Source organism: Gossypium raimondii, chromosome 13 (assembly GCF_025698545.1).
Source record: "Gossypium raimondii isolate GPD5lz chromosome 13, ASM2569854v1, whole genome shotgun sequence".
Classification (NCBI taxonomy): Eukaryota; Viridiplantae; Streptophyta; class Magnoliopsida; order Malvales; family Malvaceae; genus Gossypium; species Gossypium raimondii.
The window spans coordinates 53,334,063-53,349,527 of record NC_068577.1 but is presented as its reverse complement, the minus strand read 5'-3'; the positions used below and the strand labels follow the sequence as shown (position 1 = coordinate 53,349,527).

At 34.9% G+C, this 15,465-nt stretch overlaps 1 long non-coding RNA gene across 1 annotated transcript; it reads right to left on the bottom strand.

The window, feature by feature from the left end:
• Window positions 1-1,724: 1,724 nt before the first annotated feature.
• On the bottom strand, window positions 1,725-2,651 carry LOC105784384 (uncharacterized). The gene is made up of 2 exons (XR_001130478.2): window positions 2,500-2,651; window positions 1,725-2,190 (listed from the first exon to the last, which is right to left on the bottom strand). It is a non-coding gene; the product is annotated as an uncharacterized LOC105784384 (long non-coding RNA).
• Window positions 2,652-15,465: the final 12,814 nt, after the last annotated feature.

Below are 15,465 nucleotides of genomic sequence, written 5' to 3'. Positions count from 1 at the left end.
TTTCCATGATTAACTAAACCCTTTTTTAACTTTAGCTCGTATATTACTTCAACAAAACAATCGTGAGATACGAGCCCGCTCAAAAAACCTCTCAGCACAATATTTTCTATCTCTCCGGTATATGGGATAGTACAAATTTGTCCCTTAAAGTTTATTTAGCTTCGATTCAAAAAGTGCACGTTAGGTTGGAGTTGTTTGGCGTACAGTTGAAAAGATGAATCAGTCGTGCTGTGTTCCAATTCCCGCGAACAAATTGGTGTGTCTAGGTGGGAAAAGCCAGTTGGATTCCGTCAAGGGAGATAGAGATCGGATTTAAACGACCCACACAGTTAAGGCCGTTGATTCGAGTTAGGCTTTTCAGATCACAAGGCTGTTGAAATCTTAAATTGCGAACACGTATATCGTAGTTAGAAATTTGGCAATAGTCAGTTTGCAGGTCGTATCGGGATAGACTACATAAGGAAAAGTTGGTGACCGGGATGTTCTTGGTCGCTATAACCAACTTATTTCTTGGAAGGGAAAATCTATTTCAAGGATCGATTCAAGATTGGAGTACACCAAGGCTAAGGCTAAGCTTAAAATTATGTTATTTACCTATTTATTTTATTTTCTTAAATTTATTTTTGCATTTTCGAATCTATTTTTTATTTTATTTCACTTCATATTTCTTTATTTTATTATCTTAATCAATTTAAACCCCCACATTTATTTTTATTTTTTTCAGTACTACTACGCACAAGTTGTGGGCACGACTATGGTCGCAACAACAAATCTAGTTACAAGAAAAGGCGAAATTAGATAACCAATCTCTGTGGATTCGACCCTACTACTCTATATTTCAATTTATTGTTATTTGTCGTAGGAATTTATATTTGGTGATTTCGACGCCCATCAAAAGGGCAAACTTTTGGGCAAAGGATCTCCTAAGCGTAACAATGTTTAATGCAGTTGTAAACTAACTAAAAATCTAACTAAGGCAAGTGCACCTATCAGTTAATAGTATAGCTACGGTGAGAAAATATATCGTTCCCCCAAGGACTAAAAGTATTAGTAATTACTCTCTTTCTATTATTTAACCGACAAATTGGAGAGCTTGATTAAAACAAAAATTAACTGAATTAATTAACTAAAGAACACGACAAAGAACGAATCAGGAAAACAAGCGATTAATAGCTAGGAAGCGAAACAATACCCAAGAAAGTATCTACCTAGATTTCATCTGTCATTATCAATCTGAATTAAACAATTTCTTCACTTAGTACATTGATCCAAAGAAATCCCTAAATTATGCTAATATCTTTTTCGAGAGTAAGATCAACTAACTCTAGGTTGATCTATTGAAATTTCTTTCTAATTAAAACCCCTATTATCGCATTAACTCGATATATGGATCCCCCTATTAAATTTGACTCTAATCTGGTAGATTTATGTCATCCTATTTCTAGGATTGCATTAAACTCCACTCAATTATGATAAATCTACTCTTAAGCAGAGACTTTTCCTCCTCTGATTTAAGCACATCAAACATGAATTAATAAACCAAAAATTAAACACACGTAATTGAGAACAAGATTCAATTATTTATTTCGTAAAACAGAAATCAAAAGACAGAATTCATAATAGAGTTCATCTCCTCTAGGTATTTAGAAAATTAGGTCATGCTCGCAAATGAAAACATCCCAAAGATAGTATAACAACAAGAAATAAAAAAACTCATAATAAACTTCGAAGAAAGTAAAAGGAGATCTTCAATCTTGATGAAAATCTGTTTTAGAGTTAGCTTCTGTAATAGGCCCAATTTACCCAGCCCACAAACATTTCAGAAAAACAAATAATAAACAAAAATTAAAAAACCAAACAAAAATAAATAAAGTCCATTTACAAACTGCAAATCTATTTACAACCCAACTAAACCCGTGGCCCAATAACCAATTACAAACCCAACTCTACCCTAACCCAAAATACAATCCTAAACCCAAATTACCCAAAATCAAAACCCCATTACAATTAAGCCCCAAGTAGCCCAAATTCCAGAAACCCTAAGGGTTTCTAGAACAATCTGGCGTTCCAGGTTCCCAAGCGCTGCGCCTCAAGCCTAAGCCGCTACAGCCGAGCCAGGCCTCCTCCCCGCGCGTGCAGCGCCTCCGCACCAAATCCACGCGCACCCTCAGCGCCAGGCTGGTTCATCACCTGCAACAAACTCACAAAAAAACAAAACAAAAACGAAATAACAAGAAAAAAAAGGACAACAGATTGTATTTCAGTATTTTTTATTTTTATCTTATTTTTTATTTTGGCTATAAAGAGCCAATACAAACACTGTAAACGGATCTTTTGACACACATATTGAATAGAAAAACAGAAAATTTTAGAGAAAAAAAAGATCAAAAATTCGAAAGGTGATTTCAGACTCTTTTTCCTGGATTTTCTTTTCTCTTTTGCTTCATTTTTGTGCACGAGATGAAATAAAAGCAAGAAAATATAGGGCTAAAAGTTTACCTGTTACCTGAACATCGTTTACTCCGCCGTAATCGGAGCCAGACGATCATTCGTAGAGCTTCCGATTAGCCCGATTGCAGGAGCGGCGCATGGGGATTCTCTTTTGCCTTGGATTTTTTAGAATGGAAATGGCTGTTAAATTTTAGGGTTTACTTAGGCTTATTTTTAATGGAAGAAACGACGCCGTTTAAGGCCTGCACCAGTGGGCTTAAAACAGCGCCGTATTGGCCCTATAACCCGCGCGTGTGACCCGCCCCGGGGAAGGATCCTCGCCTTTTTGGCTCAATGGTCTATTTGTGCTATAAGTCCCTCTGTATTTGGGTGTTGTTGCGATTAAGTTCTCTTTCTTTTTTAATTTGTACTGTGTATTTGACTCAGTTTCCATTTCAGTCCACAGACAAACGGTGTCGTTTTCATTAATCAGATTTGAATTTCCGACTTTTTGTGTTTATTTGCTGTTTTGGTCCCTCAATGTGGAATCGGTTATTCATTTAGTTCGAATTTGTTCTTCTTTAAATTTTGGTCACAATTTTATTTTAGTTTTTTTTAGTACTTAATTTAAAATATAATTAGATTTTATTCCTACATATTTATTTCTAAAAAAATCTAATATTATTTCAATATGTAGGTTTGATATTGTTTTAAACTTATTATTAGTGTAATTTTAAGATATAATATATTATTATTATTATCAACATTATTTAAATTTGTCAAACATTAATGTTTTAGATATATTATATATTTTTGTTTTAAATTTAACATATTATATTTACTTCATCATTGATTATTTTATATATTTTATGGAAATTTAATACAACTCAAATAAATTTTGATGTTTTATTTTATATTGTTTCTAAAATTTATCTTTTATATATTCCGATAAATATTTACATAATAATTTTTATTTATACTATTATTCATATAAATATATAACTTATGAAATTATTCTTTTCTTAGGTATATATTAATATTTTGATTTCATTGTGATTATTAATTTTAAGTTCTTTTATATTTATATATGTCTTTTAAATCGGTTTTATTTATATAATTATGTTTTTTTAAATGCAATAATATACTTTCCTATTCTATTTTTTTTACTAGTATATATATATCATTATTATTATATTATTATATGCATTATTTATATATCAAACTAATAAATGTATATTGTCTATTTCAAATTTATTTCCAATTTATTTCAAATACCAATTATTTAATGTTTTATTATATTTTGTGTCTATTTTGAAGATCATATATGTAATTTATTTGGAAGCTTTCATACATAGGATATATTGTTTTATTATCTTAATGTATCTTTTGAATTTATGATGAATTTATTTAGCTTTTAAGCATTGACATCGATGTTTGTATAATATAGTTAAAATCATTATGGTTATTTGCATCTACCTACTATTTGTTTGCCACTTGTTAGTGTACATTTGGGTTGTGATTTATTTTTACATTATATATTGCTTTTGTCATGTCTCATTTGTAAAAATTGTATTTTATTGGAGCATTGCAATCATTTTTATTTCATAATTTTCAAGACATGGTGTTCATAGCTCTCGAGAGAATTGTGCCCTAACTTATCGGGCTTCAATTCTCCTCGACAAATTTGAATAATAGCGTTTATTTTGGTAAAACCATATAATTTTAAAATAAAGCTTTTGAGACTTCAAAGTGATGGATCCTAACTTACTGGACACAACATTTTGTTATCTCGATTTTAAAATAAAGGCAATGTTTGATGTTAGGGAATTTCGAGAAATTGAATCCTAACTTACTGGATTTTAATTTCTCGATTGATTTAAATAATCGAATAACTTTCTTAAAACACATGATTTTCTTAAAAAAGAGACGAATTTAATTTCGAAGATTGAATTGTTGCACTCTAACTTACTGAGTGTAACAATTTATTTCTTTGAAATAAGTGAACCTTATCATCCAATTCATTTTATTCAAGATAAAATGATCGTATTTTAAAATCTTTTCAAAATTCTGACATTAAGACATTAAACAATCAATTCGGTATCAATTTTGGCCGTCACGAGGGTGCTAACCCTTCCTCGTGCATAACCGACTCCCGAACCTGTTTTCTCAAAATTCGAAGACCTAAAATTATTTTCAAGGTGATCCGATCACACCTCAATACAAGATCGGTGGCGACTCCCAAATTTTCATTTTTAATAAGTCGATAACTAAAATTTAGATTTTTCAAAATGGTTTCGACAGCTTGGCGACTCCACTGGGGACCTTTAGAGAGTCAAGCCGTAAAATTGATTATTTTTGGTCTTATTGTCGAAAATTAAAAATTTGATTTGAAAATTTATGATCCTCCCTTTGCATTTGTTTGTATAATCACTGCAAATTAAATTTTATACCTTGGCATCATATTGCATAAAGACTTTTTAGTCTCACCTTTTAAGTGAGAGTGAGAAGCTACTCCTTCGTGAGGTTTTCACCTCCGTGCAGGATAGTGAATCACTTTCGGGATACATCCGTACCTATGTCTTCGTGAGATTTTCATCTCCGTGCAGCCATAGGGTAATGTATTCCCCTGAACCGAAATCGGTCTGTATGAGCCTATAATGGGTGAAGATCGAGGAATCTGCTGGTTTGGGTACCTTGACTTTAGAGCCAAACCGCATGTAGAAGACCTTAGGAATCCATCCTAGGTAGAGCCCCTCCAAATCCTTAGTGGTTACCTGACTAGGTACTTTTGTTTTCCTTGCTTGCTTATGTTTTCTACTAACCCCTCTTGTCGTGTTTTGATTGAGATTGCATTGCATCTGCATCTTAGGAAAGAGATATTGATTCAAGTTTGATTACTAACTTAGAAAACAATAAGACTGCCTGAATATATTCTGAGAAACACAAGAAGGGCGATGGAAGAGTTCGTAACCTTGCTTCGTGGCCTGAGGATTCAAGATGATTGTCTAAAAGCAACGTTTCAAAGAAGCTGGCGAGCCTTATGAAGATGGGCAGATGATGGATCGCGACCAAGATCAAGAAAAGAAGCTAGCAGTGGCATCTATTGGAAACTGGCGAGATTGTCTCAAACATGCGGAGGAGGAAAAAGATCGATGTTGTCTCTTGGAATATAAGGGCGATGCCATACATGCATCTGCTTTATGTAAAGGAATTTTCTTTCTAGTAAAGTTTCCTAAATGTAATTGAATCCGAATCAACATCTCTTTAGGCATTCATTTCATGCATTTGCATTACATGCATTAAAATCCTTTGAAAGGGTCTAATTGAGTAAGTTTATTTTAGCTAAGTCAACCTAACACCCTTACGGTATCCAAGCAAAGACTAGAGAAATGGAACAAAGGTTGGCAAAATTAGAGTGAATGCAGATACAGATACAGGAGCAACTAACTGAATTTCAATAGGAGATGAGAGATCAGATGCTAGAATTACGGATAACCATGATGAGCTAGTTCAACCGATTGCTAGCTGGAGAGTTAGAAAAAAGGAAAGACCCGGTGGTCCACTTTAGGGTTGATAATGAGGATCTTGCCCATTCCCTAGATTATACTCCGACAGGTGTCCAAGTCTAGCCAGATGGGCGTTCACAAGGGGCACTCTTTACTATCAGATCACAACAAGATCGGTGATCGGTACAAAGAACACCAAAGGTTGCTTGCTGCACTCCAAGGTCCAATTTGAGGAACAATTTTCCTGTTGCTCTCGATAACCCGGCTAAAACAAAGCAGGCGAGGGAGGAGTACCTAGGCACTACAAAGGCCCCGAGGAGGAAGGGGAATAAATGGGATAATGCAGGCAGGTATAACAAGGGCCACTCAAAACCAATCACTGCGGGCCGACCAAAGACGAAAACCACCAGCCATCAGAGCCCTTTAAAACAAGAATCTGGAGTGAAACCAGGTACTGAGAAGCTCCAGTTCACACCAATTCTGATGTTATTTAGTGAGTTACACCGAAGCTTATTTGATGCACGGGTGGTGTCCCCCTTCTACTTAAAACCCATAAAGCCTCCGTATCCCAAATAGTATGACACAAACGTACAATACGACTACCATGCGAAAATTACAGGGCATTCAATAGAGAATTGCATTGCCTTCAAGAAATTGGTTGAAAAACTCATTAACATGGGTGTTGTCAGATTTGATGACTCGTCTAGCGCAGAAAAACCACTACCTAATCATATTGATAATGGGGTAGACATGAAGGTAGGAAGGGGATTAGTTATTTCTGATTCAGGAGGAAATCAAGGAAAGACAAGGAACCATTGCGAGTTCCATCACGAGAAGGGATACGAGACCCAAGAGAGTGTGAAATTCAAGGCCTTGGCTCCGGACATGATGGACGAAAAGGAGATGAAGCTCTGTGAAGAAATTAAAGAGGGGAAAAACATACACACAATGTTGGCAAGTGTTCACACTAGAGTCGCTCATGGTCGGGCGGCCTGCCTCGACCTGACTACCGCCTCAAATATGGGAGGTTTGGGTAAAATATAGGCCCGAAATATGGGCTTGGGCAAAAAACGAGGCCCGATTAAAAAGCAGGCGGACCTCGCACACACTTTTTGGCTCGAGGCCATTGGCCCCACCCTACCAATTTAATAATAAATATTTTATTTTTATTTTTTAATTTTAAAATACTTTTAAAATACTTTTTAAATTTTTAAATTTTAAAATATTTTAAAATACTTTGTAAAATTTTTAATTTAAAATATTTTAAAATAATTTTTTAATTTTAAAATATTTTTTGGTATTTATTTAAAACGGGCGGGCCGGCTCGGACAAAATTCTAGGCCCATATTTGGTAGGGCCCTGCCTAGGACACAGGCCAAAATTTTTATGGGCCGGCCAACCTGCCTTACCTACCCATGAGCACCTCTAGTTCACACTAATGACATATATGAAGACACAAATGAAAAGGGACCTTGTTAAATATCTGCCCTTATAAATCTGGAGTGTTCTAAGCAATTAGACTGTTGAAGAAATCCCTATAGTTTTTAGAGCTTATTTAGAGTAATGTTCAGAGCATTTTGTTGTTTTTAGCCTAAAATGATAGAAATTCCTTTGTGAAATAGGCTCATGTCTGAACGTTGTTATTCTAATGATACATCTTTGTGATCATTTTTTAGTCAATGTTCTTTCATTCTTTTTGAATAATTATCTTTGATTACTTCATTCTTTTGGATTTTCTTCCACATTATTCATTCATTCATAATCATATTGTACAAATAATAATTCATGAATTTATGCATTCTCTTATATATTCTTCGGTGCTTATTATGGGTGCCCGGATATCAATTACGTGAATGACTCTGCTACAGACCCAGATTTTCCTTTTGAGCGAGACATGTGTTCAGAGGGATCTCACGACTTTGAAAATGACATAGATCATAGCTTATCTCTGTACTTGTTGATGATGGTTGAACAAGAGGATAGATAGATCTTACCTCACAAGGAATCATTAGAAATTGTGAGCTTGGTGAATATTAGAATTGACCTGATTACAAAGACGAAGCAAGACCTCGTTGAGTTACCTCTAGAGTTCAAAGATGTCTTTGTGTGGTTCTACCAGGATATGCCCGGGTTAACTGCTGATAATGAAATCTGCACAACAGTACAATGTCAGAAATTTGCAGTATGAACGATGTAATCTTTTGCCGGGGCAATACCTTTCTCGTTGACTCAGCATAACTTTGCCCATTTGAAGTCGAGTTTCTATCCCTTCAAGATGTTGTTGGATTTTATCCTGATGGAAGAGGAAGATCAAAAGTTTTCAGTCGTAGTTTCGCCCCAAGAGGCTCTATGGAAGAAATCTGACATCAAAAGAGATTCTTCGAAAGGGATAACGAGGACTTGCCTAACCCTATGAGCTCAAAAAAATCAAAATCAAAATAAAAAAGAATAAAAAATCAAAATCAAAATCAAGGCCAAAATGAAAATGAGAGAAAAAGAAGAAAAAAAGAAAAATCTAGGTGAAAAAAATCAAAATAAAAAATAACAAAAAACGGTAAAGGAGAGGCCAAAGTGAAAATCCGCAAATGGCACCTTGTGACCAAAAGTGGTTTTGAGTTGAAAACCCGAAAAGGGCGACACAAATTTTGAGCAAAATGGGGCATGGACAGCACCATTATCGAATACTTCTAATGGGTATTGCTTCACTATTAAAATCATTAATTACTTCACCAAATGGATAGAGGCTACTTCATACGCCAATGTCATCATATACTTACTCTAGAGAAGATGGTATTGGAAAATACATTGGACTGGAACAATAGCACGATAGCTGAGGTCTGAAATCAATTCAGAAACGGACACCACAATTCGTCACTGAGTTGTCTAGAGATGAACATCGAGAAAATTGAAGAAAAATGACTGAGACTTACAAGGACGGGCATGAGAAATTACCATTTGCCCTCCTTGTTGGTTGAACATCTATCAAGATTCCTACCGGAGTAGCATCATTCTCTTTGGTTTGAGGGATGGAGGTAGTTCTGCCCATTACAATAAAAATCTTTTCTCTCCAGGTGGTAGTTGAGCTAAGAGTTGCATGAGGCAGAATAAATCCAATCTGATTAGAAGGAAAAGGCTAAAAGCTATACAGCACAGTCAAGTGTATCAAAGGCAAATGACGCGAGCCTAAAACCAAAAAGTTCGCCTCAGAGAATTCTATAAGGGAAACCTAACGTTGAGAATGATCCTTCTTACACAAAAGGATTTTAGAGGAAAATGGACACCAAATGCCTTTTCCAGAGGAGTTCTGATCTTGAGTAGGATAGATGGTAAAATGTCACCAAATCCTACAAACTCAGATTCAGTCGAGCATTACTTCACCTTAAGAAGGAGAAGGGACCAAGATGAAAGCCTACAAAGGGTGACTCGATTTTTCAAACTAAAAAAAAGGATGAAAAATGAAAAATGAAAATGAAAAGTAATGACGGAGAGGCTAAGGGGAAAACCCGAAAATGGCACCTTAGGCCAAAGGGGATTTGAGTTGAAAACCCGAAAAGGGTGACTCAAATATTGATCAGAACGGGGCATGAAGTGATCAGTGCAACTCGAATCTTGATCGTATTGGGGCATGTGGTGATCTTCCTATGCCTGAATCAACATGAAAGGATAGGTGACATCTTGAGGCATCGACAAAGCACTGTAGATCTCCTAAATATGTGTCCAACTCAAAATGGTCTTCAGAAAGTTTGTTCAGAGAAGTTCAAGCTGCGATATCTGGGGTACCCAATTCTCATATTATTTGTTGTTCTTGGAATACTTTTTTCTTTTCCAAGATATACATTCCCAATTAATTTCTTTGTCATCCTTCTTTACTATTTTCAATAATTTGTTCTTTCGAGCTATGCTCAGAACCAACTTTATTCTTATCCATTGTTATGACCTTTTTTGCAAACATGTTGCATTGGAATAATGATTAATGGACTAATAAAACTTTCACAAAGGAAGTTTTGCATATTACTCTGAAAAGTTTCTAAATAATATAGGAACCTGAAACAGGACTATTGTTTAGAACGCACCAGGTTTAAAGGTTGGAAATTTGAGAAGGAAGAGTCTAATTTGGACTTTCTCTTTGGATTTTGTTGTCAAATGCATTGATTGAACAAAATGATAAGATGATGGGTTAATGACAAAGCTTAAATAAACAAGCAAGTGATGATCACCAGGCAAAAGGAAGAGGTTACCTCGGAGAAGAGGGCCTTCATCTGCGCATAAGTCTTTGGTACGACACCCTGAGAATGGTGTAAGAAACTAGAACGATTTAGATCATGTATCCTCAAATGGTGATAGAAGGATTGAGGAAAAGCCGCATATTTCTACACTTGGATTACAATGGGAGAATGGAGGTACAAATTTTGTGTCCCAATGGATTAAACTTTGAGGTTTACAGTTGTGGGCAACCTGGCTAAATGTCTCTTCAGAAAAGTCAGTCAAACAAGAAGGTGTTGTGTCACGTCGGTGTTAAAGCCTTAATAAACTTTGAGTAATGACAACCTAAGCGGGATCATTCTCGAAAAAAATAAAACTCTACATTTATACAAACACTATTCACATATCTAGTTAGGAGCATTTGATTCATTTTGATCATGCCATCCTAATCATTAGGCATAATTAGGTTCATTATACAGGTCATGTTCCCCGGAGAACAGATCTGGGAAATTACAGATCTTGTCTCCCTAAGCAATAGCAGGGCAGATCGAAGACGGCAAATCTTATCTTCAAGTGTAATGAAGCAGATTTAGGCCACAGGTCTTATCTCCTTGAGATTACAGTGGATTAGACCGAAGAATTCTTAATCGAAAATGGTGAATCTTATCTCCCTGATGTTACAGTGGAGCAGATTGAAGCTAGAAATCTTATCTCCCTGAGATTAGAGCGGAGCAGATTGAAGCTATTAATCCTATCTCCCTGAGATTACAGTGGAGCGGATTAAAATAAATGATCTTATCTCTCTGAAGTTACAGTAGAGTAGATCGCAGCAGATTGAAGCTAGAAATCTTATCTCCCTGAGATTACAGCGGAGCAGATTGAAGTTAGTAATCTTATCTTCCTGAGATTACAGTGGAACGGATTAAAATAAAGGATCTTATCTCTCTGAAGTTACAGTAGAGTAGATCGCATCAGATTGAAGCCAGAAATCTTATCTCCCTGATATTACAGCGGAGCAGATTGAAGCCAGTAATTCTATTTCCCTAAGATTACAGTGGATTAGACCAAAGAATTTCTAATCGGAAATGGTGAATCTTATCTCCCTAATGTTACAGTGGAGCAGATTGAAGCCAAAAATCTTATCTCCCTAATATTACAGCGGAGCATATTGAAGCTAGTAATCCTATCTCCCTGAGATTACAGTAGAGCGGATTAAAATAAATGATCTTATCTCTCTGAAGTTACAGTAGAGTAGATCGCAACAGATTGAAGCTAGTAATCCTATCTCCCTGAGATTACAGTGGAGCGGATTAAAATAAATGATCTTATCTTTCTGAAGTTACAGTAGAGTAAATCGCAGCAGATTGAAGCTAGTAATCTCATCTCCCTGAGATTACAGTGGAGCGGATTAAAATAAAGGATCTTATCTCTCTGAAGTTACAATAGAGTAAATCGCATCAGATTGAAGCCAGAAATCTTATCTCCCTAAGATTACAGCGGAACAGATTAAAGCCAGTAATCATATTTCCCTGAGATTACGGTGGAATAGACCGAAGAATTACAGATCTTATCTCCCAAGCGGTGTAGTGGAACAGATTAAAGCCACAACGGCGAATCTTGCTTCCCCGGCATTGCAATTAAAAAGATTAAAGCTACAAAGAATGAATCTTACCTCCCGAGCGCAAAGGTGGAGGAATGATTAAAGCCTGAGCGGTGAATCTTGCCTCCCTGACATTACAGTTAAAAAGGTTAAAGCTACAGCAGCGAATCTTACCTCCCAGGCGGTGCAGTGGAACAGATTAAAGCCACAACGGTGAATCTTGCTTCCCCAACATTGCAGTTAAAAAGATTAAAGCTATAACGGTGAATCTTACTCCTCAGGCAGTACAGTGGAACAAATTAAAGCCACATTGGTGAATCTTGCTCCCCCGTCTGTGCATTTCAGAAGATTAAAGCTATAGCAGTGAATCTTACCTCCTAGGTGATGCAGTGGATCAGATTAAAGCCACATTGGCGTATCTTGCTTCCCCGACATTGCAATTAAAAAGACTAAAGCCACAGCGACGAGTGTTACTTCCCAGGCAGTGCAGTGAAGCAGATTAAAGCCACAACGGTGAATCTTGCTTCCCCGACATTGCAGTTAAAAAGATTAAAGCCACAATGGCAAATCTTACTTTCCAAAGTTACGAGTAATAAATCCTATCTCCCTAATATTACAGTGGAGCGGATCGAAACAATTCCTATACCTCTGAAGATGCAATAGGATGGAATGAAGCCACTCGAAGAAGAAGAGCACCAAGGTCCAAGCTCGACCGGGCATAATTGGGCTTTTAGTCTTTGCTCCGTTCCCGTTACACGACAACGAGCAAAGAGGGACAGCTGTAATAGGCCTAATTTGCCCGGCCCACAAACATTTCAGAAAAACAAATAATAAACAAAAATTAAAAAACCAAACAAAAATAAATAAAGTCTATTTACAAACCCAACTAAACCCGTGGCCCAATAACCAATTACAAACCCAACTCTACCCTAACCCAAAATACAATCCTAAACCCAAGTTACCCAAAATCAAAACCCAATTACAATTAAGCCCAAAGTAGCCCAAATTCCAGAAACCCTAGGGTTTCTAGAACAATCTGGTGTTCCAGGTTCCCAAGTGCTGCGCCTCAAGCCTTAGCCACTGCAGCCGAGCCAGGCCTTCTCCCCACGCGTGCAGCGCCTCCGCGCCAAATCCACGCGCACCCTCAGCGCCAGGCTGGTTCATCACCTGCAACAAACTCACAAACAAACAAAAGAAAAACGAAATAACAAGAAAAAAATGACAACAGATTGTATTTCAGTATTTTTTATTTTATCTTATTTTTTATTTTGGCTATAAAGAGCCAATACAAACACTGTAAACGGATCTTTTGACACACATATTGAATAGAAAAACAGAAAAATTTCAGAGAAAAAAGATCAAAATTGAAAGGTGATTTTACTCTTTTCTGGATTTTCTTTTCTCTTTTGCTTTATTTTGTGCACGAGATGAAATAAAAGCAAGAAAATAGAGGATAAAAGCTTACATTACACGAACATCGTTTACTCACCGTAATCGGAGCAGACGATCGCTCGTAGAGCTTCCGATTAGCCCGATTGCGGAGCGGCGCATGGGGATTTTCTTTTGCCTTAGATTTTTAGAATGGAAATGGTCATTAAATTTTAGGGTTTACTTAGGCTTATTTTTAATGGAAGAAATGACGCGTTTAGGGCTGCACTGATGGCCTTAAAACGGCGCCAGATTAACCTATAACCCGCGTGTGTGACCCGCCCCAGGGAAGGATCCACGCCTTTTTGGCTCAATGGTCTATTTGCGCTATAAATCCCTCTGTATTTGGGTGTTGTTGCGATTCAGTTCTCTTTCTTTTTTAATTTGTACTGTGCATTTGACTCGATTTCCATTTCAGTCCACAGACAAATGATGTCGTTTTCATTAATCAGATTTGAATTTCCGAACTTATGTGTTTATTTGTTGTTTTGGTCCCTCAATGTGGAATCGATTATTAATTTAGTTCGAATTTGTTCTTCTTTAAATTTTGGTCACAATTTTAATTTAGTTTTTTTAGTACTTAATTTAAAATATAATTAGATTTTATTCCGACATATTTATTTCTAAAAAAATCTAATATTATTTCAATATGTAGGTTTGATATTGTTTTAAACTTATTATTAGTGTAATTTTAAGATATAATATATTATTATTATTATTATCAACATTATTTAAATTTGTCAAACATTAATGTTTTAGATATATTATATATTTTTGTTTTAAATTTAACATATTATATTTACTTCATCATTGATTATTTTATATATTTTATGGAAATTTAATACAACTCAAATAAATTTTGATGTTTTATTTTATATTGTTTCTAAAATTTATCTTTTATATATTCCGATAAATATTTACATAATAATTTTTATTTATACTATTATTCATATAAATATATAACTTATGAAATTATTCTTTTCTTAGGTATATATTAATATTTTGATTTCATTGTGATTATTAATTTTAAGTTCTTTTATATTTATATATGTCTTTTAAATCGGTTTTATTTATATAATTATGTTTTTTTAAATGCAATAATATACTTTCCTATTCTATTTTTTTTACTAGTATATATATATCATTATTATTATATTATTATATGCATTATTTATATATCAAACTAATAAATGTATATTGTCTATTTCAAATTTATTTCCAATTTATTTCAAATACCAATTATTTAATGTTTTATTATATTTTGTGTCTATTTTGAAGATCATATATGTAATTTATTTGGAAGCTTTCATACATAGGATATATTGTTTTTATTATCTTAATGTATCTTTTGAATTTATGATGAATTTATTTAGCTTTTAAGCATTGACATCGATGTTTGTATAATATAGTTAAAATCATTATGGTTATTTGCATCTACCTACTATTTGTTTGCCACTTGTTAGTGTACATTTGGGTTGTGATTTATTTTTTACATTATATATTGCTTTTGTCATGTCTCATTTGTAAAAATTGTATTTTATTGGAGCATTGCAATCATTTTTATTTCATAATTTTCAAGACATGGTGTTCATAGCTCTCGAGAGAATTGTGCCCTAACTTACTGGGCTTCAATTCTCCTCGACAAATTTGAATAGCCAAGCGTTTATTTTGGTAAAACCATATAATTTTAAAATAAAGCTTTTGAGACTTCAAAGTGATGGATCCTAACTTACTGGACACAACATTTTGTTATCTCGATTTTAAAATAAAGGCAATGTTTGATGTTAGGGAATTTCGAGAAATTGAATCCTAACTTACTGGATTTTAATTTCTCGATTGATTTAAATAATCGAATAACCTTCTTAAAACACATAATTTTCTTAAAAAGGAGACGAATTTAATTTCGAAGATTGAATTGTTGCACTCTAACTTACTGAGTGTAACAATTTGTTTCTTTGAAATAAGTGAACCTTATCATCCAATTCATTTTATTCAAGATAAAAGGATCGTATTTTAAAATCTTTTCAAAATTCTGACATTAAGACATTAAACAATCAATTCGGTACCAATTTTGGCCGTCACGAGGGTGCTAACCCTTCCTCGTGCGTAACCGACTCCCGAACCTGTTTTCTCAAAATTCGCAGACCTAAAATTATTTTCAAGGTGATCCGATCACACCTCAATATAAGATCGGTGGCGACTCCCAAATTTTCATTTTTAATAAGTCGATAACTAAAATTTAGATTTTTCAAAATGGTTTCGACAGCTTCAATTGTGTTTTTCAAGTTGTTTTCTTGT